Raw genomic sequence first — 25638 nt, 5'->3', positions numbered from 1 at the left:
ATTTAAAAAAATTCAATCCATTCTTTAAAAATTTTTCACGTGTGTGTGTCCATGATGTATGTGTGCATGTATGCACCACAGTGTGCGTATGGAGGTCAGAGACCAGCTATGTGTAGTTGGTTTTCTTCTCCCAACTTTTTTGTGCATTCCAGGAGTCAAACTCAATCGTCTTTAACCTCTGAGCCATCTTGCAGGCACCTAATTTAACCATTCTTGAATTCTTATTTATTCCAGCTAGTGTTTCATTACATGGCTTAGTTGGTCTTGAACTCACTACTCTCCTGCCTCAGACTCCCAGGGCCATCTTTTCCTTCCGGGTAAAGACAGTTACCTTCTTTTCATGTCTGACGGACCGTTTCTGCAGGCCTTTTGCTGGTTTTCTAATTGGATCATTTGCCTTTTTACTGTTGAGTTTTATTTTTTGTGTTTTCTTCCCTCCTCTCTTTTTTTTCGGTCAGATAGCAGCTTTATTGGGACATAATTCACATACTATAAAGCTCATGCTTTACAAGTGTACAACTGGCTGGCTTCTAGTGTGTTCACAGAGCTGCGTGTCCATCCCCACGATGTAACTTCAGAGGCTTTCGTCCCTTTGTCATGAAACCCCACACCCTGTGACAGTCACCTCCCACTCCCATCATCCCCCGACTCTTGGCAGCCGTGCGTGATGTCTTTTCTGCTCTGCGAATTTGACTGTCGTGAGCATCTTCTTATTAGTTCTATTACGGGGGTTGAACTCGGGGCCTCATGCACTGTAAGGATGCACAGCACCGCTTCTGAGCAGTGCCTCTGGCCCCCAAACACTCATCCGACTGAGCCGGGCCGCACGTGATGGCGTGTGCTTGGCCTTTGCTGCTTTGCGTGTTTCTGAGCCTCCTTCGTAGTGCAGTATTGTCCAGAAACCCATCCTTTCCTACGGGCGAATGCTATTCCACTACGTGGCTATGCCAGACTTTGCTATTTATTCATCATTTACTCATCAGTGGACGGACATTGATGTTGGTTCACTTTTGGTCTGTTTATTACAATGCTGTCACAGGGCTTCAGAGATGGCTCAGCGGGTAAGGCACTTGTTGTTCTTCCACAGGACTTGAGTTCAGTCCCCAGCACGTACACCAGGAGGCTTTCAACAGTCTGAAGTTCCAACTCCAGGGGGTCCAACACCTCTTCATGGGCATCTTCACTTATGTGCACACATCCACATGTTGATACACACCGAAACATGGCTAAAAATTAATGCTGTTACAAACATTTACATTAATACTTTGGTGTTTTCAACTCATCTGTCTGTCTATCCATCATGACTGGATTCTCTGTGGTGTGTGTGTGTGTGTGTGTACTTGCTATATGTATATGGTATTGTGTATACACACCTGTTCCCACCTGTGCAGGCATGAGGTCCAGAGCAGAATGTCAGATGTCCTAGTCCATCACTGTATATTTTATTTCCTTGAGACAGGGTCTCTCAAAGAACCTGGGGCTAGGCTGGCAGCTGACAAGCCCAGAAAGCCTCCTGTCTCTGCCCCATACAGTACTGGGGTTACAGGTTAACACACTGTCACAGCTGGCTTCTACATGGGTGCTAGGATTCAGCTGTCTGTGTACCCGTTTGTGGAGAAGGCTGTTCTTTTCCCACTGAGTTGTCTAGAAAAGAAGTTGACCACAATGTTAGTCTTTGTGTTTGGTTCTGGAATTCAATTCCATTCATTTAACCTCTATCCTTATGCAGAACCACAAAGTCCCAGCTGCTGTACCTCGAATGGAAGCTGTGAAATTCAGATGTGTCAGACTTCTGATTTCTGCCCTTCTGTAGCGGTGAATCCTGACTGTCAACTTGATGAGATTTAGGATTGCAGTGAAAACAAATCTCTAGGGGTGCCTTTGGGGGTTATCTAGATTCCATTAAAGAGGTAGAAAGGACCCACCCTAATGTGAGTAGTGCCACCCCATGGGCTCGGGCCTTAGACTATCAGGAGAAAGTGAGCTGAGGACCAGCTCTCATAGCCCTCTCCTTCTAGACCACAGTGCAAGTGACCAGCTGTCCCAGGCTCCTGCTGAAGGCTTTCCAGACCATGACGGACTGTACCCTCTTTGGACTATGAGACAAAATAAACCTCCAAGTTGCTTTTGCCTGGTTTGTTGTCACAGCAACAAGAAAAGAAACGAATATTTCTTCCTTTTCAAGATTATTTTCTTCTGATTCGTTTTCTATTTTCTCCTGATTTTCTGCTGATTTTCTTCATCTTCTTCATCATCTTTCTTTTCTCCTCCTCCTCCTCCTCCTCCTCCTCCTCTTCCTCCTCCTCTTCCTCCTCCTCCTCCTCTTCTTCCTCCTCCTCCTTCTTCTTTCTCCTTTTTTTTTTTTTGAGACAAAGTGTCATGTATCCCAGGCTGGCTTTGAACTTACTATGTAAAGGATGGCCATGCATTTCTGATCCTCCTGTCTCTACTTTCTGAGGGCTGGGATTCCAGGTGTGCACCACCAAGCCCAGTTTCATGTGGACTGAACCCAAGGCTTCCTGCATGCTAGGCAAAACCTGTTATCAACCAAGCTATGTTCCCAGATGGTTCTATTATGCTTCCTGTATATTCTTGAATTTGTATAAACATTTTTCAATCAGGTTGTCTATTTATGAAAAAAGGCAATGAAAACTTGATAGGATTGCCCTGGTTTTTACCGATCACTACCAAGAATAAAGTCATCATGACGATATTGTTGTATGAATGTTTTCTCTCTTGCTTAGATCATCTTTAATGTCTTACAGCATTTTGCTCTTTTCAGTGTCTTCTACATCTTTTGATTCATTTAGACTGAGGTATTATAATCTTTTTCCCTACCTTTATAAATTGAACTGCTTTCCTAGTTTCATTTTCTGGTTGTTCATTGTAAAGATTTATTTATTTATTTTATGTATATGAGTACACTGTCGCTGTCTTCAGACACACCAGAAGAGAGCATCAGATCTCATTACAGATGGCTATGAGCCACCATGTGGTTGCTGGGATTTGAACTCAGGACCTCTGGAAGAGCAGTCAGTGCTCTTAACCGCTGAGCCGTCTCTCCAGCCCTGGTTGTTCATTGTAAATACATACGCTTGATTGCAGGAGAAAAAGCTCTGAGTCTCTTTCCTCTAGGTAAGATGGTGGCCATTTTTTAAAAAGGAAGTAACCTTTATTATGTTGAGGCGGTTCCCTTGTACTTCTGATTTGCTAAAAATTAAAAAAAAATGAAATGGTATTATATCTTACTGAACACTTTACCTCCATCAGATGTGATGACTGTGTGTTTTTCATTTTTGGTGATTTTTATTTTTGTTCTTCATTCGATTGCTGTCCTGTGTTGCACGGGTTGACTTCTGTGCTAAGCCAGCCTTGGGTTGATGGAGTTGGTACCTCTTGGCCACCAACTGCTGAGTTTGATTTGCTGTACTTTTTTTTTTTTTGAGAACTTTTGAGTCTTACTCTTGGATTTTGAGAGATGACTGTTTTGGTTGCAAGCTAAATTGAGCAAACTCTGTTTTGTTTAAACGTGGGGTATTGCGAATGCTAAATGACTGCTCTACTGGTGAGCTCCGGCTGCAGGCCTCTGTCAAACTCTCACTGAAAGAAGCAAAATCAGTATTATTTTGGAGCTTGTGTGGCCAATAAGATAGCTCAGATAGAGCCCAATTGGTTTGTTCCTAATAACCAATGAGATCAAGGCGGCTCTGTCCTTCCCGTTCTTCTATCACCCACGGGAAACACAATGTCCTTTAAGTGGGGTCATGTGACAGGAGAGATGGGGACACATCGGATGATGGTCCTAGAAATTCTGCATGAAATGAGGGATGAGGAAACCTTGACATTCATCTTAGCGTGAGGCCAGTAGAAATTTATTTCTTTTTCACATAATATTTAATACTTTAAAGCCAGGAAACAGTATTTTATGTGAAACATGGACTAGATGCATATTCACACATATATTTACAATTACGAAGAAGGAAATTCGAATATTTTTCAAGAACATTCGTTGTATTCCTGTTGCTGCGATAAAACATCGTCACAAAGGCAACTTAATGGGAAGAGTTTATTTGGATTCATGGCGTCAGAGGATTAGAGTCTATGATGGCAAAGTAGCAGGAAGCTAAGGGTAGGAGCAGGAAGCTGAGAGCAGGGGCAGGAAGCTGAGGGCAGGAGCAGGAAGCTAGGGGCAGGAGCAGGAAGCTGAGGGCAGGAGCAGGAAGCTGAGGGCAGAAGAAGGAAGCTAGGGGCAGGAGCAGGAAGCTAGGGGTAGGAGCAGGAAGCTGAGGGCAGGAGCAGGAAGCTAGGGGCAGGAGCAGGAGGCTGAGGGCAGGAGCAGGAAGCTAGGGGCAGGAGCAGGAAGCTGAGGGCAGGAGCAGGAAGCTGAGGGCAGAAGAAGGAAGCTAGGGGCAGGAGCAGGAAGCTAGGGGTAGGAGCAGGAAGCTAGGGGCAGGAGCAGGAGGCTGAGGGCAGGAGCAGGAAGCTAGGGGCAGGAGCAGGAAGCTAGGGGCAGGAGCAGGAAGCTAGGGGCAGGAGCAGGAAGCTGAGAGCAGGAGCAGGAAGCTGAGGGCAGGAGCAGGAAGCTAGGGGCAGGAGCAGGAAGCTAGGGGCAGGAGCAGGAAGCTAGGGGCAGGAGCAGGAAGCTGAGAGCAGGAGCAGGAAGCTGAGGGCAGGAGCAGGAAGCTAGGGGCAGGAGCAGGAAGCTAGGGGCAGGAGCAGGAAGCTAGGGGCAGGAGCAGGAAGCTAGGGGCAGGAGCAGGAGGCTGAGGGCAGGAGCAGGAAGCTGAGGGCAGGAGCAGGAAGCTAGGGGTAGGAGCAGGAGGCTGAGGGCAGAAGCAGGAAGCTAGGGGCAGGAGCAGGAAGCTAGGGGTAGGAGCAGGAGGCTGAGGGCAGGAGCAGGAAGCTAGGGGCAGGAGCAGGAAGCTAGGGGCAGGAGCAGGAAGCTAGGGGTAGGAGCAGGAAGCTAGGGGCTGGAGCAGGAAGCTAAGGGCAGGAGCAGGAAGCTAAGGGCTTGCTCACATCTTCAACCATAGGAAGCAGAGAGATCAACTGAGAAACAGTGGGAGCCTTTAAACTCCCAAAGCCTACCTCCAGGGATATTCTTCCTCTAACAAGGCTATATACCTCCTGAACCTCTCTAAATGCACCATCAACTGGGCACCACGTATTCAGACCTCTGAGCCAGGCCGGCAGTGGTGTTGGCCTAATACCTCTAATTTTCAAGATATAGTACTTCAGAGGCAGCGGCAGGCAGATCTCTGCGTTCAAGGCAAGTCTGGGTTACAGAGTGAGCTCCAAGACAGCCAAGGCTACACAGAGAAACCCTGTCTCCAAAAACAGACAGACAGACAAACAAACAAAAAACCTCAAACAAAACCAACCAACCAACCAACCAACCAACCAACCAAATCAAAACACCCAACACCACCACCAAACACCCAAGCATCTGAGCCAATGGGGTGGTGGGGGCATTCTCATTCGAACTTCTGAGTCACGTGACTGCTAACATCACAGGAATGTAATTCCTAGCTCAGAAACAAAGGTCCCAGTTTCTTCACTACCCTGTCAACTCTCGCTTCCCTTTTAGTATTGATACTAGCTGTTCGAACAGATGTTAAGTGATGCCTCTTGGTGGGTTTTGTTTGATTAGTGATGTTGAACAAGATTCACATGCTTGTTAACCATGCGAGTCTTAAAATCTTTAAAAAAACGTATTTATTGCATGTGTGTGAGTGTTTTTCTTGCCTGTATGAGGATCACACGTTGTGCTCCATGCTTGACGAGGTCAAAAGAGGAAATCACATCCCTTGGAACTGAAGTTGCAGACAGTTGTGAGCCCCCATGTGGGTGCTGGGAGGCAAAGCCAGGTCCTTTGGAAGGGCAGTCAGTGCTCCTCACTGCTGAGCCAAATCTCCAGCCTTCATTGTGTATTCTTGATGTTGCCGTAGAAGGTGTTGGCTTCGTTCTGACAAACTGGCACATGTTTAAAAACGGAAAAGAAACAGCTCAAAGAATGTTTGTTAAAAAACTAAACTTGGAGCCGGGAAAACGGCTCAGCGGATAAAGCAGCGGTAGAAGCATGAAAGCCCGCGTTCAGGTGGCAGCATTCACGTCAGAGCTGGGTATCGCGACATGTGTAATCCCAACACTGGAGTGGCAGTAGTGGAGGTGGGATAGGAGGAGCCTAGGGCCTTGCTGGCTAGCCGGCCAAGCTGAAATGGACTACAGGTTCAGTGAGAGGCCCTGCCTTGAAAGGTAAATTGGGAAGAGACAGACACCCAAGGTTGTCTCTCTACTAAGTGACCAAAAATATCACTTTGAGAACATTGTTTAATTCAGTAGTTCTTCTCAATTACAGCTTTGGATTTTTGTTTGTTTTGGGAAGCGCATCATTTGTTTTCAAGGTATATCACAATAAAATCTATAGCCGAGGAAGGAGACAACACAGAGGTGTGTGCAGGGCCCTGGGCTTGCTGCCCAGCCTCAGAAAACAACAGCGGCAACAACAACAAACCTACCAGGCTGGAGAGAGAGCTCAGTGGGTAAAGGCGTTTGCCTGCAATCACAGTGACATGGGTTCAATCCCTGGGATCCACGTGATAGAAGGAGAGTCCAGCATCTCTAAAAGTTGTCCTCTGATGGCTACATGTGCACCCTGGCATGCACATGACCCCCCTCTCCCCATAAACAAACTGAAGATCAAATAAACAATGTAAACCTCTCTCCTTAGCAAAACCTAATCTAAGAATTCCCTTAGTACTTGGAAAAAAAAAAACAAACAGAACAAAACAAGACAAAAATCTAAAATTCTCCCAAGGAACTTATTTTTTCCCCCTTATTAATGACAGTAAGAAAAAAAAAACCAAACCAAAACAGTTGATTTATTTCCTTTTTCACTTTGACTGTCAGGAAACTCAGACCAAATTAAAGGTCTAGCCATAAAGACCATGTAGCAGCTTACATGCGGCATATATATCCATTTTCCCCCTTTTGGTCTTGACATTCTTGCCTAATTTGCATTTCTCTGTTCCTAATTCTTCTTCCTTATTCATTCTTCACTCTTCATTCTTCACTCTTCATTCTTGTCCTGAGTATCACTAAAATCCCCCGTGGGATAAGATGGACACACACACACTCACTCATATAAATATTTAAACATGTATTTTATCATGCTTATTACATTTGACATGGCCTTGCCGTGTCCTTGGGAATCAGGTAGAAAAATGAGCCCCACGCAGTTTCTTCCCTCACCACCTGCAGATCTGGGGGGAATTCCTTTGGTATCTTCGTCTATCTTCAGGCCTAGGCCATAGAACCTTCTAGACCTTTGGCCCTTTAAAACCAGAGCTGCCATGCTGGACATCAGGCACCAGGAGAGTGGACATTAGTTCCCTCTAACTTGTTCTTGGGAAGCCATCGGGGGTCCCTTCTGCTGCCCAGCAAGCGAAGGTCACTGTGAAGAGGCCAAGCGGGCCGGACTAGGCGAGGCACTGTGGCGGCCCACGCAGACACACACTGGGAAGGAACGAGATTGCATCTTCCCCCGGACCAGCGAGATTCTATAAACATAATCAAAATGTAATAGAAACTTTTTGGAAATGCTGTTATGAGGAGAAAGCATCAATCTTGATGGAACTCCGCTCAACAGGCTTTGCGGAGCTAATCAATCATGGTCAGGACTCGGCCTCCCCATCTGTCTGCGCTGGGGACCGAGCAGAGCTAGCTCGCTCCCCGGCTGGGGCTGCGTCCCCTCACCAGGCAATCCATCATGCTGCAGGGGGATGGCGGGAGGGAATAATAGCACGCTAATAAACTAGGGGCTTTTTTCATTCCCAACTAATTTTTAGTAAATGAGCCCAATCCAGACAGAGCAGGAAAAGAGCCCGAGGAGATGGTGCGTCTGAGATGCGCCTCGCTGGCTGGGGACAATGGCTCCCCGGCCTGGGATGATTCTCAAAGATCAGCTGAGGAGGAAAGGGCCTGTGGAAGGAGGAAAGAGTCAGAATAACTTCCGGGTTTGCAACATGGACTTCCGGTCCCGGCTTTTCGAGTTGATGAGTAGGAATGGCCCAATTAACACCCGAGTTGGGTGTGAAACTTGGGCGTTAAGGGGAGCACAGCTTATGAGGGAAAGTTAGGTCTAAGACTTTGGGGCTGAAGAAAGTTGAGAACAGGAAATGAACCCAGGGGTAAGAAGCCAGGGAGAAGAATGAGGAATAGGATGCAGGATGGCTTTGGGACAGACGCTGTGAATAGTCAAAGGTCACAAACCCATGTCATCTGGCAGTATCTGCCTTGGGGCAAACCTTCCAGGACAGGACCAGGAAGAGAGGTATTCTTAGAGACGCCTGTAATTTGGGGAACCCTGGCTGTTTTTACTTTTTACTTCTCTTTCAGCCTCAGAATTTTGCTTAAAGGGAAGGAACTTAAAAAAATGTTTGTTAAAGGAATACAAGAGGCAGGCTTGTTTTACAGTAGGCTTCTCTATCATCATGAAATACATCACAGACTCAGCCCTTGACGTATTCCCACTCAGTGTTATGTCCTAGTCAGGGACAGAGGGACAGCTTTGGGGGAAAAAAGTATATGGATTTGTAATCTATTGCTGCAGAACAAATTATCCTGAAACTAAGAAGTTACTTAGAACAACACAAAATAACCGCCATAGTTAACAGCTGTCCCCCGGGTTTCATCTGTTTCTAGGCTGGGCGAATCTTGCCTGTGCTGAACTCATCTGTCCTGCTCCAAAAACTTAGAGGTGGTTGTAAATTGTTTAACATCCCTTTCATTAAAAGGGGGAGTCCTGTGTTTCTTCAAATATGGCCTGTAACCATTTCACTGATAGAATATGGAAAAATGAAGCCAGACTTCTAGGCCTAGTTTTTTTTTTTTTGGACAAGAAACTCAAACTTGGTCTCCTTTGAGCTCAATTTACTGAGTGAGAAGAAGTTTGACCACGCTATTTTCGCTTTCTTTTTCCTTTTTAAAAACTTTTTTATTTGTTTAATGTATATGAGCACACTGTTTTGGTCTTCAGACATGCCAGAAGAGGAAGGCATTGGATTCCATTACAGATGGTTGTGAGCCACCACGTGGTTGCTGGGATTTGAACTCAGGACCTCTGGAAGAGCAGTCAGTGCTCTTAACCACTGAGCCATCTCTCCAGCCCATGTTGGACTCTTCCAATAGCATCGTGTCCACATAGAGGAATTCACAGGCCACTTGGTTCCCACTGGTGGCACTGTTTTGGGAGGTGGTGGAATTGCTGACGGCGGCCCTCAGCAGGGGAAATAGTTCCCAGGGGACTATATTTGCCTTCATCCCTCCATGTCTTGTCTGCCATGATTCAGGCTGATCCATTCTAACCTTCCTGCCATGATGGACAGAAACTTCTGCAACCGAAAGCAAAGTAAAAATCTACTCCCCTTACACACACATACACACACACACACACACACACACACACACACACACACACACACACACACACACACAGAGAGAGAGAGAGAGAGAGAGAGAGAGAGAGAGAGAGAGAGTTACTGCATACAGTAGTCTTAGTCTTAATACTTAGGAGATCTTAGCACAGCGGCCCAAACACTGTGAAATCCTTAAGGGTTAGCCAGCCATTTCTCTATGGTGGAAAATCCCAATGGGAGAAGGGATCTGTAGGCTTCTACCGAAAGGAAGTTGCTAAACATGGGTTTTGGTGACCAAATCTTTTTTTTCCAACAAAATTGCTTTGTTGGCATGTTGTAGAGTCAATATATCGAGCTTCTGCCATTTTTAATGGCTGGATACTATTCCAGGTTTTATGTATTCTAATTGTATCAGCTCATAATGCATGTAACAGAACACCTCAAAACTCAGTGGCCTAAGACAACAACCATTTGTTTCCATTCCTGGGGGGACTGTTGTGACAATGTTACCAGGGGACTGCTCTCAAGAGAAGTGAAGCTAAGGGAGTTTGACAAGGGAGCTGAAGGACATGAAGGGGACACACACACACACACACACACACACACACCACACCCATTAGTGGGAGTGGAAGTCCATTCCACCTACAACTGAAAGCCCTGGGAAGGTCACTAGGAAAAGAACTTGCACGTAAAAATCTCAGTATGGTGGCATTATAATGGGGACCAATATTCAAATCTTATGTTTGTTTAGTTTTGCACGGTGCAAACATTTTTCTGGTAATTGCAACAGATTCAAAGCTGGTTCTCAGGGCAGATGTGACTATGCAGCTGAGAAGGAGCCTGAGCTGGGCCTGGGGTGGTATAGACAAAGGAGGCAGGATATAAAGAAGGATAGTATCATGCTGGCTGAGGGCTTGCTAAAGCTACACCCAGGGCTTGAGGGGGTCTCCTGTAAGTTTTGGAAAACTTGGCTTGTAGCTCCACCACAAACTGTACATTGTAATTCTTTGTTTTTGTAAAATTATTTATTTATTTGTGTGTGTGTGTGTGTGTGTGTGTGTGTGTGTGTGTGTGTATGTGCGTGCGTGTGCTCATGTGGGTGATTGTGGAGGCCAAAAGAGAGTATTGGAGCCCCTGGAGCTAGAGTTTACAATTTACTTTGGAGGTGGCCTTGGCAAGCCTTGCTGAGGGATTGTGGGAAATTCGTGAAGAAATAGGAACTCATGGAAAGTCTGGGCTCCAGTTTTGGATTGGGCCCTTTGAATTCATGCTGATGCCTCATCCATGGATAGAGAAATCTTGGAGATTGTGACCTGCCCATTATGGGTCAAGGGAATGAGTCTTCTGGAAAAGCAGCACGTTCTCTTAACTGCTGAGCCTTCTCGCCAGGCGCAAGTACCCATATTACAGATGGGAAAACCGAGGTTGCAAGAGGCAAGTGTCATGCTAGGCATCAATTTCCTCCCAAGACGTCTCTAGGCACCTACCATCTTGGGGGAGTGACAGGCTGGAATCTAATCTGTCTTTCATGTTTGGGGACAGGTAGACTAGCTTGAGAGCCACAGATGTGAGAGTCCCTGGGACAAGGGACAGGAAAAGAAGACTGATTATGAGGTTCCAATCCAGTGGTGGTTTCTTGGGGCCTGCTCTCCCAGTGTGCTTACTTGAAACTCTCCCACGTTCTGCCAGTACTGAGAAGGGGAGGACTGGAATCCTCTAGGGGCCGAGGCTGCAGGCTCAGCTAGCCATGCAGCCTGACAGATCAAGTGACTAAAATGCATTAATTAGCAGTTTTGGAAACAGTTGCAAAGTTAATTATTCCATTTTCTGATGAAAGAAAGCTAATTTTTGGCATTTACCCTGACAGTGACATGAACTAACATTTTTCGAGTTGACATCCCTCAAGATAAATGATACCAGGAGGCGTCTGAGCAAACATTCTGACCCACGGCTCGTTGTGGAGCCTGCCTGCTCCTGGTACCTTTGCCACAGTGCCTGGCTCAGAGAGATGTGGGTAAGTGGGAGAACCAAGTAAAGGTCTCTTCTGGAGGAGGAGGAGAAGGGAGAGGAGGAGGAGGAGCAGCAGCAGCAGCAGCAGGAGGAGGAGGAGCAGCAGGAGGAGGAGGAAGAGGAGGAGGGGGAGCTGATCACACTTTGTGGTGGAGGGACTGTTTACTTATTCAGGTTTTGCTCTGACTGAGCGAGCAGAGATGGCATTAGTATGACCGTCCATCCGTCATGAGGTGCTTACCCAGAGGACAGTTCTTACTTTTCAAGTGCTTGCTTCCTGGAGATCTCTGCCATCGACTTTGTTTTTGCATATGAGCCCGGCACATCCAACTGCCTGCCAGGCATCTTGCAGGCGTCTTGAATTTGGTCCATCCTAAAGGAGCCTAGACCTCTGCCAAAGTTTCCTTTCCTCAAGTTTTCCTTTTCATGGACATGACATCAGCATGTATTCCAAGGGCTAAGCCAGAAACAGCTGAAACCCAGACTCTTCTCTTCACAGATTCAGTTCCCTTCTCTTCACAGATTCCCCACAGTCCCTCAGCAGGGCCTGCAAAGGCCACCTCTAAGCATCTCCAGAACTTGCCTCATGTACGTCATCTGCTGCCTTCATATGGACCACTGCTACCCTGTTGAAGCAGCACCGTTCTTCCCATCACGCTGTCTTGTGGAAATACAACACAGCCCAGCTGTGAGAATGTTAACATTTTCTTGGTATTGCACTGAGCAAGTAAAACAAAATAGGTGACTTTACATTGCCTTTGTATATGTAGTGTGATGTGTATGTATGTGTGTGCATGTAATATTTATACATATGTGTGTAGTATAGTGTGTGTATGTGGGGCGGGTGTGTAGTATGCATGTGTGTGGTGTGTAGGTTTCATGTTTGTGGTGGTATATGTGTGTTTGTTGTGTGTGTATAGTTTCTGCGTGTGTGTGCATGTGTGTGTATGTAATGCATATGTGGTGGTACACATATGTAGGTATATATATGTGTATATATGTATATACATGTCATGGTGATATATATATATATAGTGTGTATGTGTGTAGTATGTATGTAGGTGTGTGTGTGATATGTGTGTATATGTGCATAGGTAATATGTATGTATATTGTGTGTGTCTAGGTGGTATGTATATGTTTGTGTGAAGTGTGATATGTGAATGTATGTATGTATGTATGAGATGTGTGTATATGATATACACATGTATGCATGTGGTATGGGGTGTAAGTGTGCACATATGCAGAGAGGTTAGAGGACATTCTCTAGTGTCCGCTCACCTAGGATGTTGTCAGGTGCTGTCCACTCACTGGCCTGGAAATCACCAAGCAGGCTAGGTTGGCTGACCATTGAGTCCTGGAGAGCTGCCTGTCTCTGCTTCTCACACTAGGATTCCAAGTCCATGTCACGAAGCCTGGCTTTCATCTCAACCACAGGACCTCAGTGCTTGGGAGGCAGCAACTGATTGACCGAGGCGTCTCCCCAGCCCCACATTTTTTAATACTCTGTTTATTCAACTCATACATTCAAACTATTGTCATAGTAACATAATCAGCATAAAACACCATTGAGATACTTTACATTCTCTTAAAGATGTGTGTATGTATGTAACATATGTGATATGTGTATGTGTGTTTTAGGTTGTGTGTATGTGATATGTGTATGTTTGTATGTATGTGAGTGCATGTGATATGTGTATATGTGTATGTGTGTGCATGTGATATGTGTATATGTGCATGTATGTGCATGTGATATGTGTGTGTGTGTGTATGTAATGAATGTGTAGGTGATATGTGTATGTGTGTTTTAGGTTGTGTGTATGTATGTGTGTGTATATGATGTATATGTAGTGTACAAGTCTTCAAATTCCAGCACACATTTTACACTTACTTCCTATTTCAATGGGGTTGCAAAATCTCCATCTCAAACACGTGATTTGTGTTTAGGTTTTATGAACTCGACAGCCGGAATCACATCCCTAAGACATTCTAAACTTACTGAAAGTTCTCGAATCGCTGAACCAAGTGGTATTTGAGTGTAAAGGTAATCAATTTAAAGAGCAGAAGATGGTTGGTGTCTCGGTTTTGCTAACTTCATTTCTGGGCTGGCTGTGTTTGAAAGCACAGTTTTATGTGATCCCTTTGTGCTCCCATCCACCTCTTCTCTATGAACATTGAGAGAGGGAGAGAGGGAGAGAGAGAGACAGAGAGAGACAGAGAGAAACAGAGAGAGACAGAGAGAGACAGAGAGACAGAGACGGAGACAGACAGACAGACATACACACACAGACATGCAGAGAGAAAGACAAGAACGAGACATACAGAACAGGGGGGAACATCTAAACTAGATCATGACGTGTCAGTTTAGGGTAGAAATAGGAACTTCTAGGGTCGAGGATGTAGCGAGGTAGAATGTGTCTGCCTAGCATGCAGCGGACCCTGGGCTCTATCTCGAGCACCTTGCAAAGCGAGTGAGGCGATGCACGCCTGTCTTCTCAGCACTTATTGGGTAGAGCAGGAGGATCGGGAGTTCAAGGTCATCCTTGGCTACATAAAAGTAGCTAGCCTGGGCTATGTGAAATCTTGTCTCAGAACGTGCTCCACCCCGACCCCTGCAAAAGCCAAACAAAACCAACTAACCAAACAACCAAGCAAAACAGAGGAGACATAATTCTGGGTTCTTGCCCGGCCTGGCTCCTGCCTTCCTGCCTCTCCTGTCCACCTCATGTTTCTTTCCCAAACTCAGTTTATCCAGCGGCTTTAGACATGGGCTTGTCTTCATTCCCCTAACTTATCCCCGATGCTGCAGAATTATGACGGCCAAGAATGGCATGGAGCAGGTGTTGGGGTGCCTTTCAGGCCAAGTCGTCCTGGAGGTCAAAAGAGCCCCTGGGATTGGGGGGGTGGAGCTGAGGAGGGGGAAACCCAGGCTCAGCTTACCCCTCTGTGGCTTCCTCTCTCTGGAGAACTGAGTTGGGATCAAGTGCTCGGGGTAGCATCGTTCTTAACACAGGCAAATTAATTGGAAACAGATGTCAAGCAGTGGGAGTTAAATACAGACATCTCACCAAATGTCAGCCCTTCCCCTGGGCCACAACGGAGTCCTCCAGTCTCACCCTCACCAGAGAATTGGAAACAAGCCTCCCACACATGCTGGTGGCTTAGCTTGACCCCGAGGGTCTTTTAGCCCTTTGCCCAAAACCTTAAGCTGAATGACAGCTCCCCAAGTCAGAACCTACTCGGGACGTTCATTCGTGTCAAGCAAGCTGTTCTCTCAAATGCACCAACTCTGTTTGTTTGAGATTCTTGATTTTGGGTTTCGAGACAGTCTCATTTAGCCCAGGTTGGCTTCAAACTTACTAGGTAGCTGAGGATGGACCTCTTTCCTCTACCTCCTTAGTGCTAGGATTACAGTGTGCGCCACCACACCTGACTTACAAAGTGCAGGAGATGCAAACCAGCCATCCTGCATGCCAGGCAAGCGCTGGACTGACTTAATGACATCCCCAGTCTTATGTAGCTACTGGAGTCTTGGGTTATAAGAACAGGAGAGGTGCATCCTATTAATTTTAACTTGAAAGGATAGGATTTGAGACCTGTGGGAGATGGTTAGTGTCCGAGTAAGCAAAGTTAGTGTTAGAGACTGTTGCTCTAAAGGGCAAAGAGATGTTGTCTCCGTCCACATTTTTCTTTGCCTTGGATTCAACTGAAACTCCTACATGGGCTGGAAGTTTGACGCCTTACCCTCTGCCTTCTTACCTCGGGTTCATGTCTTCAGCTCTCCTCGAGCAAGAGACTCTCTTTTTTTTTCTTCTTCTTCTCTTTTTTCTTTTTTTCGGAGCTGGGGACCGAATCCAGGGCCTTGTGCTTTCTAGGCAAGCGCTCTACCACTGAGCTAAATCCCCAACCCCAAGAGATTCTCTTATATGGATCAATTCCAACACTTTTTTCTGTGGTGTTTCTTTGGTCTCCACATCAGTCTAATAACTCCCATTCGTTGAACTCAAGTGTGCTCTCCCCTTAGAAGTCCCCTTGACTCCCAGGTCAAGAACTTCCCTAGATCCTTTCTTCCGGGCTCCTCTGGCTACTGTGTGGTTTGTATATTTCTCTGCCCTTTCCCATAGTTGATTTATACATGAGTAGTTGTGACATTAATGTCACCAGAGCCCAGGGACTCCAAGTTTTGCCTTTTTAGTTCCTCTGTAACATCAGATGCTCCTCGACTCTGTGACATGCTGGTCCTCTTAGCACCTGTGGTTCTTTCCTGCCTCATTACTCCTCCTCTCTGCCCAGCTTCAGCGTCTACATTAGCTGCTTTTTGTTGCTGTCACTGGGGGCAGGGTGACTTTAAAAGGAAAAGGGGTTTGCGTAGTTCTCAGTACTGGAGATTGACAGGTCGGTGAGGGCATCCTCTCTGCTCTGGTGAGGACCCCGTGGCACTGAGTCAGGAGCATGTGTGTCAAGAGGAAGAGATCCCCTCTCAAGGCAGCAAGACAGAGTGATGCAGGGGCTGGACGACTTCCTCTTTAAGATGCTTGCTTAAGGGGCTAGGGATTTAGCTCAGTGGTAGAGCGCTTACCTAGGAAGTGCAAGCGCAAGGCTCTGGGTTCGGTCCCCAGCTCCGAAAAAAAGAACCAAAAAAAAAAAAAAAGATGCTTGCTTAATTTTTTTTCTTTGTGCGTGTTAAGCACGCGTGAATATGTGTGCACGTAGCACACGTCTGGAGGTCAGAGGATAATCTCACGTGTCATCAGCCCTCAGGCACCACCCACCTTTTGCTTGAGAGAGGTCTCTCATTTGCCTGGAAGTTCTCAATGTAGGCCAGGTTAGCTAGCCCAGAGCATCTAGGGACCTGTGTCCCCACATCTCATCTGAGATGTTGTGTCCCCTCTCTGGGACACCCTCCCTTCATTTCTGGCCCAACCAGTTTCTTTTAACCTTTGGGTTTAGGGTCAAAGAACAGCCTCTCTGAGACAACCAGTGAATACTTCACTTGAGCGGGGGCACTGGCACATCCCAGGAACGGGTGGTGAGCTGAGGGGTTGAACTGGTAGAATTGTGTGTATGGCTTGGGGCTCCTTTCCTCCGTCCCGAGGAAGGCAGGTTCCAGCACTGCTGGGTTATTAACTCCCTTCAAGTACACGTCCAGCCATTGTGATAAAACAGGCAGCTAAAGGTAGCCAGGGCTCATAAAAGCAGGATTTAGTGCCATTTTATAGATGTCAGGGCTGATTTCTACACTGAAGCTGGTTTATGTATAAGATCCACGTCTAAGAGGCCGGCAAGATGGCTTTGTGGGTAAAAGTACTTGTCACATAAGCCCGGAGAACTGAGTTTGAAACCACGCCGAGGTGGAGGGAGAGAACCAACTTCACAGATTTACCCTCCGACCTCTATACACGTGGCATGGCACTGCAGGCGGAACCACCCCACCTGACCTCTAAATAAATCACCCAAACCATTCATACCTGATGCAGTACCTTTGGGAGGAGGGCTGAGTCCTTGGAGGAAGCTTGCCTCTTAAGCCACACCCCAGGGGCTAAAGCAGGGTGTCAGGATGCCATGTTGGGGATCAGATGGAGCTAATCTGGGTCTCCCCAGGAAGCAGTCTGAGCAGGGTTGCAAGAATGGGCTTCAGAAACTTGTATTCCAGTTGCGGTTGACCGACCTGACGGTGTTTGTTTGCGGAGGATGTGAACACAGGGTTAAACACGGAAGTCTCTGCTCAGGAGGGTTGTCAGTCATCCTGAACTCTGGCCTTACTATTTCTTGCCTTGTACACAGCTTGGGCCCTGCCCGTCTCCGACCTTCATTTTCAAAAGCTGCCGGAAGTAGTAAACGAAGCGCTAGGAGACGCTGTAACGATCTCCAAATCTCAAACTCTCGCTCCCACCCAAGGACAGCGTGGGTTAGGCAAGCCTTTGCCCACCGGACTCACTGGAGCCAGCCCGCTCCTGTCTTCCATAAGACTGTCTTGGACTCCTCTGCTAGAGCATCTGAAATCACCACGCCTGAAATTTTTAATAGGATGTTTTAGAGACAGAGGTTTGCAAAGTGCACTCACACGCCAGCCAGCCTCCAGTTAGTTTGGTAAGTAAGGCTTTTTTTTTTTTTTTTTTTGGTACACAGGCATATCTGTTTGCTTCCTCATTACTCAGGACAGCTCGCACTCTCACACGGCAGCCTTGAGCTCTTGTGATGAAGCCCACGTGGCCCACCAAGCCTCAGGTATTTACCGGTTGTTCCTTTACATGTAAATGTTTTCTAAGTGCCTATGATACATTCCAGGTCAGGCCCGGATGTTGTACCCCTCTGCTTCCACCTAGGCCACTGACCACACAACCCTGTTGTTGAGTGAACATAAGCCCATTTCAAGGGAAGCTAGGAAGCGTAGGAGAGCAGGCGGGTGTGGCCAATCCCTGCCGTATCTACCACAGGAACACTGTGGGGATTCAGTAAGGGAAGTGTGTCTTGTACTCTCCGCCCTTGGCAACAGTTCAGAGTGACGCCTGTCTCTCTGCAGATCTCAGGGATGAAGTTGCCAGGATGAGGGACTGTGTGGGAGAGCTTCTCCGAAATCCTTGGAAGAAGGTTCTGGAGGAAAAAAGAAAAGAGGAGTAGATCGCTTAGGTCTCTTGGTGCTGAGATGTGAGCCTAAGGCCTTGTTCCGTTTGATCTGAATTTGGGGCCCTGTCTATTTCCCTATGCCCAGTTGGGACTTGGAGAAATGGACACAGGTATTCTGTGAGCCCTACCCCTGGTTTGGTAGGGGAGTTACTGTGCACACCAGCTCACCATACCATGGCTGGACACTCATGACCAGATGCTTGCTCCTCTCCTACCCCAGCCTCCTCCTCAACCATTGCATTAAAAACAGCAAGCATGGGGGAATTATAAAATACTTCCTATTAATTATAGCATATGAAAGATATATAACATTGAACATACGTTATTAATGATATTTTTACTTCGGAAAGTAAGTATAATAAAATTTATTTAAAGCACCGACTGGAGGTTAATTAGTAGTTAAGCCTGATATTTTAAAGTTAATTCATTAATGCGAAAGTGATTATTCACTAATAATAATGAGGCGATTCTCACTTTGGGCCAGAGTTTATGAGTTTCCCCCTTTTGCATTTATTTTGCCTAAGAATTGAGATCCCGAATGCATGTGGTATGGAGAACATGCAACAGAGTGGATTTTTCTTCTCTTAACGATACAAAATTTGTCTTGGCAATAGAAATCCAGAGCTACTTACAATGACAGTTGTTTTCGAGCTTCCTTTCAAGGCCACAGTCTGGAACTAGACTGGTAACCGTTGGCATCGTGAGCCTGGTGACCATCTTTGGTTGCCGGGTAAAAACACCCACCACGGTGAGTCTTGGTGTTGGATCAGCACCAGGTCACCAACAGAAGAGATTTGACTCAGAGAAAGCGTTTTTGCTTTTCCCAGCAAGCATCACTCTCACGGGGCCCCAGAACCGACTCTTCCTTCCAGCTCCTTGCTCTCAGCTCAGGTCATGCCATTGCTAGTGGACCGGGACAAATCAAAAGTCGGGGGGTAGGAAAGGGGGCTTTCTTTCCTAGTGCTTCCAGCATCCGTTTGGTGGTGCTTGATGGCAGTGTTGGGGTGGGTGGGGAATGAAGGATCTAAGTCAAGCAGATTTGTGCTCAAGCTCTATCAGTACCAGGTTTGCAAGATGGCTCATCGGGTCAAGGTGCTTGTCACCAAGAGGACCTGAGTTTGACCCCTGGGACCCACATGCTGGAAGGAGAGAGCTGATTGCTGGAAGTTGTCCTCGGACCTCTATACCCTTACCCCCTGTCATGTGTGGGTGCATATACACATATACACAGAGAGATAAACAGACCTCTCTCTCTCTCTCTCTCTCTCTCTCTCTCTCTCTCTCTCACACACACACACACACACACACACACACACACACACACACACACACACACACAGACACAGACACAGACACAGACACAGACACAGACACAGACACAGACACAGTATAAAAAATTATTGCTAGTGCCTATGAATAGTGTTGTCCTCTGGGACAGGTACTAAGTGTCTGTGTTTGCTCACGGGGAATATTCCAGGACATCAGGACATCACATTCGGTAGTAGCCCCACGAGGCTTTGTCCTTTGCTTCATGCCTTATACTGCAGTGTTTGTTGAACTTCCTTTGGAGATTCTCTCTTGGCCCTCCTCAAACTAAGGCAGCCGATTTCCTATTTCACGCTCCTAGCAGAAAACTCTGCACACCCTTTGATGACGGCGCTTGCCACAGTGATCACATCACAACACATTGTGTCTTAACAGTTGGTTTAAAGATCTATGTGTCAAGCCGCCTTCGGCTGTGTGTAAGCAACAATCACGTTCAACCTGGTGTATTTTACGGGGGGAAATAAATTTCGTCAGGCAATGAATAGGCTTAAGGAATTAGGCTGCATCTTGGAGACTGAGAGACACCAGCACAGGAACACAGAAGGAGGTAGTTTAGAAATATGGGTAGGTCGAGTCCTGAGTCTTTATCCATACTTAGCACAGCTCCCAGACACCATTAGAGAAGCTTCTTTGTGCTGTGACGGTTGCTGACACTGGGAAACTGGGTCAAGTGCAGAGAATCAGTGTCAGTGACATGCTCAGTCACAAATGGGATCTCTCTCTCTCTCTCTCTCTCTCTCTCTCTCACACACACACACACACACACACACACACACTCCCTAAAGCTCAGAGAACATTCCTGAATATGGGGCAGAAAGACCGTAAGACCCAGAGGCCGCAGAGACTTGTAGCTAAACAGTGTCTTCTGAACATGACAGGGCAGCTGTACGCCTGGACTCACAGCAGCTGTCTCATCTACAGAAGACCTACAAGAAACAAAGCCAGTCAACATCCCAGCATGGAGTAGAGAGGGGCTCACAGCCCCCTACCCTCCGCTGAGGTGCTACTGATGGCTGATGGCTGCCAAGGGAGGAGGAGACAGTTTTCTTTAGGGGTGTGGTCCCTGGTGTGTTGGTCATACTCCAGCAAATGGCCCCACATGATACATACATGCATGTATGGGCAGCACCAATGGAACTCAGTGGGACGGAAAAAAAAAAAGAGAGAGGAGGTGGAGTTGGGTAGAGGAGTTGGTAAATTTCAAAGGAGTTAGGAGGAGTGTGCGTGTGTGTGGTGAATAGGATCAAAATACATTGTATGCAGGTATGTGGTTCTCAAGAATTAATAAGAATATTACACTAATAAAAATATGTGGATTGGCTGGAGCTCCTCGGCATCTCCTTTTGAAGGTGGCTGCTGAGTATCTCTGTGGTTGGGTGGCCCAGCTCTTCTGACCCTCAGTGGCCAGATCCTTTTTGACTCAGACCCCCTGGTTGTCTTTCGTTAAATGCTTCTTTTGAACCAGGCTAGGAATGAGAGTCTTTATCTGGATGCCATGATTGCTGACCAGAGAGAGAACTCAGCCAGTTCATGAAATATCACAAGCCAGGCAAATCTCCAGGACCTGGCAGCCCAGAGGAGGCACAGAAGCAGAAACTGTGATAGGGACAGTTAGAGAGAGGACTCTCGAGGTGGGGGTACAGCCATGCTCAGCTGGCAGAGTGCCGCTTCTCTTCCGTCACTTCCCCTTTCCTGACACTGGTTGTATTCTATGTCTTTCTCATAGCCTAGAGGTCACCAAGCCAAAATACCCAAAAAATCCCTGCTGCTCTCTTCTCCCTAAATTGGTAGGTTGGTGTCTGGTTCTCTTAAGTTTCTTCTCGTACGTCTCAAATCAGATGGCCAGCAACCAACTCAGCAGTCAGAGGGTCCCCTAGCTCTGCTAGGGAGATGGAACCTTGAAAGACAGGATTAACCTCATGGAACCTCTCTCTCCCTTCACCTTTCTGATGGGCAAAGGATGGTTCCTGCTCCCCACCCCTGGCACGTGCAGTAAAGTCATATAGGCAGTATGCCTTGCAGAACATTGATGGCTTGGCTCTCAGGTGTGGGCGGGAAACTCTGAGTTAATGAGGTTTGTCTACTGTGCGCTCCCTCAGAGCTCTGAATACCCTGTGATGACTGATGTCTGTCATGGCCAAGCAGGCTGTCCACACTCCCTTAGTATATTTGATCCAAGAATTCTACTGTAGAGGGCATTTCATAGGAGTGAAATTTCACAGAATTATGGCCTCATTTGTGAATGTAGGAATCCAGCTGTGGGCACCCAGATCCCTTGGAGACCCACATCTGTGGCTCCCTTAAGCTCATGGGAATGCTTATGGGGAAGACCCATGCGGAGTGGGTGAGGGTCTGGCTTTCCTCCTGCATGGCATGTCAGAAACAGAAGACTTAGACGTGACTCCTGTATGTCCTCACGTGTTTCCCACAATGCTTTGTAACAAGCAGATATACGTCTTGGGTAGGAATGTCCACGAAAGGTGGTCCCCAGGGGCCTGGTACGCTGTGAGGCCACCACTCTCTTTTCATACCTGGAGCTATGACAATACAAACTACTCACCTCCACGAGTAAAGAAACAGTGACTTTAGGCGGTAAAGTGCTCACCTTGCAAGCATGAGGACAAGGGTTCGATCCCAGGTTGTGAGGCAGTGCGCATTTGTCACCTCCCATGGCGTGTCGGGGAGGTAGAAACAAAGCACTCCCCAGGTCTTGCTGGCTAGCCAGCTAACCTTATATGTTGAGATCCAGGCCAACGGGAGACCCTGTCTCAAAAAACAAGGTGGGCTATGCTTTATAAATGACATCATCTGAGATTATCCCAACCCTTACATGTGTGCACCAACGCTCCCATAAATGTGTGCGTGTGTACCTGCGTGCATGCTTTATGCGAACACACACACACACACACACACACACACACACACACACACACACACACTCACTCCTAGCTTACTAATTAGGCTCCATCACTCTGAGCCATTTTTATCTTCTTCTCTTTTTGGAATAGCTCACTGAACGAGCTAAGCTTTCACACAGCCATTCCCCATCTCCTCCAAAAGAGCAGCCCCTCGCCTTCCCAGTCTGTGATGCGACGTTCCTGCCTGTGGTGGTTTTAGCTCCCTGTCTTTGCCACCCTGGGATGGCTCTTCCTATAGTTGACTGACTGACTGAGGGAAAGAAGCAAGAAGCGTCATACATGATCACTGGGGATGGGGACGGTTCGGAGGGAGCGGGGAAGCAGGGAGCATGGCTCCTCTTAGCTTAGCTGTTACCTGTGCAGTGTGAAGCTGTGTTGGGATCCCCGGGCGGGGTGGGAGCAGAGTTCCCAGGCCTTGTGGTGAGCAGAGGCTCTGAGCAGCAACTTTTGATTTACGTTCGCAGAACGGACAGTGTTTGGTGTCTCTGCCCCCTGTTGAAATACGCTACAGATGGTGCATCCTGGTGTCTGGGCTGAGGACTGAAGCACCAGGATGTTGTAGAGATGCTCTCTTTGTTTGCATCCAGGGGGCCCTGCTCAGTGCTACTGTCCTTCCCTTCAGGATAGCCTGCGTTGTACCATTACTAATACACTCTACCATGAAGGGCCACAGGGGGACGTGGGGATAATGCTGTGACCAGCAACAATGGCAGTGCTGGGAGAGGTTTCCCTGGTCTCCAGTCTGGAGCGGGACAAGTCAGGGCTGGAGGAGGGAGGGATAGGGAGGAGAGGATTTGGGAAGGAGGAAGAGGAGGGTGGAGGAGGGAAGAGAGAGAGACCTTGAGAGCAGGGAGAGGGGGTGGGGCAGGTGGGAGGAGAGGGGGCAGAGGGAGCAGGGGTCCCTGACTGGGAGGCATTCAAGATAAGGGTGACACGTGAGTGACACCTAGTAACTTAAGAGAGAGAAGAAGTTGGCGGCCTGAAAGGGAGGGAGACAGAGAGCAGGTCTTTTCAATATGAGCATTCATGTCGCTCTGACAGCAGTCATTTATCACGCCCTGAATGGGAGCGCAGGGCCCAGCGCCCTGCCAAAGGGCTCTGGTTAAAGTTTTACCTGCCTGTGAAAGGGCTGGGGTCTGGCTAAACAGCGGCTCTCCCCTCCGTGGCTGTGGGGGCGGCCCACAGGAAACCATCTGTTGGAGCAGAAAGGCCCTGGCATGAAGGAATGGCTGGGGGACAGGATGTTTCTGGGTATAGGGAGAGCCTCCAGGCATGCAGGCCTGTTGGGATAGACATCTGCCTCCCATGTGGGTTTGGAAAGGCCACTCAAAGCACTGATCTCACCTGCCCCGAAATCAATCTTGTGAGTCTGCTGAGGGCTTGGAGTGGGGACAGGGATGCATATTTTTTTTGGGCACGTGCGTGCACGCGCATGTGTAGGACAGAAGTCGATATTGGATACCTTTCTCAATCACTCTCCACATTATTTTGAGTCAGTGTCTCTTAACTGATTCAACTGAGTTAGCAGCAGGTCAGCAAACTCCAAGAAACCGCCTAGCTTGGCCTTCCCAGCTCCGGAATTTCAGGTCCATACTGCTCTTCCTGGCTTTCCAGGGATCTGAACTCAGGTCCTTGTGCTTCTACGGCAAGCACTTTACTGAATGAGTCCCCCAGCCTCCCAGCTCCTAAGCTCAATGAAGAACTGTCCTGTAGTACCTCTCACATGTCAGGCACTGTTTCTTCCTCCTGCCTGGTCCCCCAGCTTGTCCTAATTGCTTTGGGGAGCCTGCATGTGTGCCCTGCACAGGAGATATTAAGGGACAGAGTCCCTCTCGCTTTTTCATGTCATTAATTGGTGATCTTCAGACTCTGAAATAGCATTTTCTCTGTCCCATCTCTTATTTCATTATCCTCAGTTCAGTGCACACCAGTGCAACACAGGCAGTCTGCTCAGATAGATTAGGAATTATTTAAATGAGATGAGGATGTATGGATAGTTAAAAACGCAGTCTTCTATTCTGCCCTAATTATGCATCAAATTACGTTACAATTATTCCCAAATATAAACTCGCTGAGAATCTCAAAAGGGGAAGCTCAGAATGGCAGGAGAGAAGTGCAATAGGGCACAGGGCACAGGGCACAGGGCACAGGGCACAGGGCACAGGGCACAGGGCACAGGGCACAGGGCACAGGACACAGGACACAGGGCACAGGGCACAGGGCACAGGACACAGGGCACAGGGCACAGGGCACAGGGAACAGGGCACAGGGCACAGGGCACAGGGCACAGGGCACAGGGCACAGGGCACAGGACACAGGGCACAGGGCACAGGGCACAGGGCACAGGACACAGGGATCAATGATCCTGGGCCCTAAATGTGGTCTTAAACCTGTATGTATCCTTCTGTCTATATGTCTGTCTTTCTGTCTGTCTGCCTCTGTCTCTGTCTCTCTGTCTGTCTCTGTCTCTGTCTCGCTCTCTCTCCCTCCCTCCCTCCCTCCTTCCTCCCTCCCTCTGTCCTCTCTTTCCTTCTTCCCACCCCCACCCAGTCCTCCATCTCTTCTTTCTTTTTTTTGGTTTTCCCTTCTTTCCCCCTTTCTCCCAACTCCACTGCCAATGCTAGGTCTACTTTAGGAGTCAGTATCTCAAGCCCCGGCAGGCCTGTGTTCTAGAGAAGTCTTGCAACATCTCATAGTTTCAGTTTCCTCCCTGTGAGGTGGGATGCTGACACACGCTGCCCCGCACACGGGAAGCTTTTGAAGACAGACTGAGCTGTTGCCATTACAGCTGTCAACTGACTGCTATTGTGTGTCACTGTTATCAGATTCTCCGAAGGCTTGGAGCTGAGGGAGGTCCCCTTATTCTCTGCTCTGGTTCTCGTTTCCTCCGTTCAGCTGTAGGCCTGAGGTAACCATAATTTGGAGTTGAGTGTTCAGCCAGCCACCAGCCCCAGGCTTTCCATGGAAGACCTGACAAATGCTAACAGAACGGATGTTCTGTCATGCTCGCCCTATTCTGGGAGGAAAGGGAGGACTTGCCTGTGTGATGTTTTAGACAAAACAGGGCTCTACAAGGGAAGAGGGAGTTACTAGGCCCAGGCTGCTGACTAGGTTTTCTTGAAGTCCTTTGCTTTTACCCTCTTGTCCAGTGCCAGAGATGCCCAGAATACTTGTAGGGATCTCTAGGGAAGAGTCCTGATTCATCTTTATTAATACCTTGTTAATAATTATTAACCAGGGTGAAGCCGCTTGTGCTGCAGGGCTCTGGGTCTAGCTATTTGCATTCCTCTTCTTCCAGGCCTGCTGCTCACAGCCTTGCACATTCTAGGCCTCAGGTAGGCTG

At 47.6% G+C, this 25638-nt stretch overlaps 1 long non-coding RNA gene across 2 annotated transcripts; it reads left to right on the top strand.

Annotated features, from left to right (window-relative positions):
- The first annotated feature begins 5751 nt into the window (after positions 1 to 5751).
- LOC102550898 (uncharacterized) lies at positions 5752 to 12176 on the top strand. 2 transcript variants are annotated; one of them, XR_010065015.1, is made up of 3 exons: positions 5752 to 8189; positions 11284 to 11430; positions 11949 to 12176. It is a non-coding gene; the product is annotated as an uncharacterized LOC102550898 (long non-coding RNA). The 2 variants fall into 2 exon arrangements; XR_352787.5 differs by having other exon boundaries at positions 5757 to 8332.
- The last annotated feature ends 13462 nt before the right edge of the window (positions 12177 to 25638 follow it).

The sequence above is a fragment of the Rattus norvegicus genome, chromosome 3, assembly GCF_036323735.1.
Source record: "Rattus norvegicus strain BN/NHsdMcwi chromosome 3, GRCr8, whole genome shotgun sequence".
NCBI lineage: Eukaryota > Metazoa > Chordata > Mammalia > Rodentia > Muridae > Rattus > Rattus norvegicus.
This window is presented reverse-complemented; position numbering and strand designations above follow the sequence as displayed.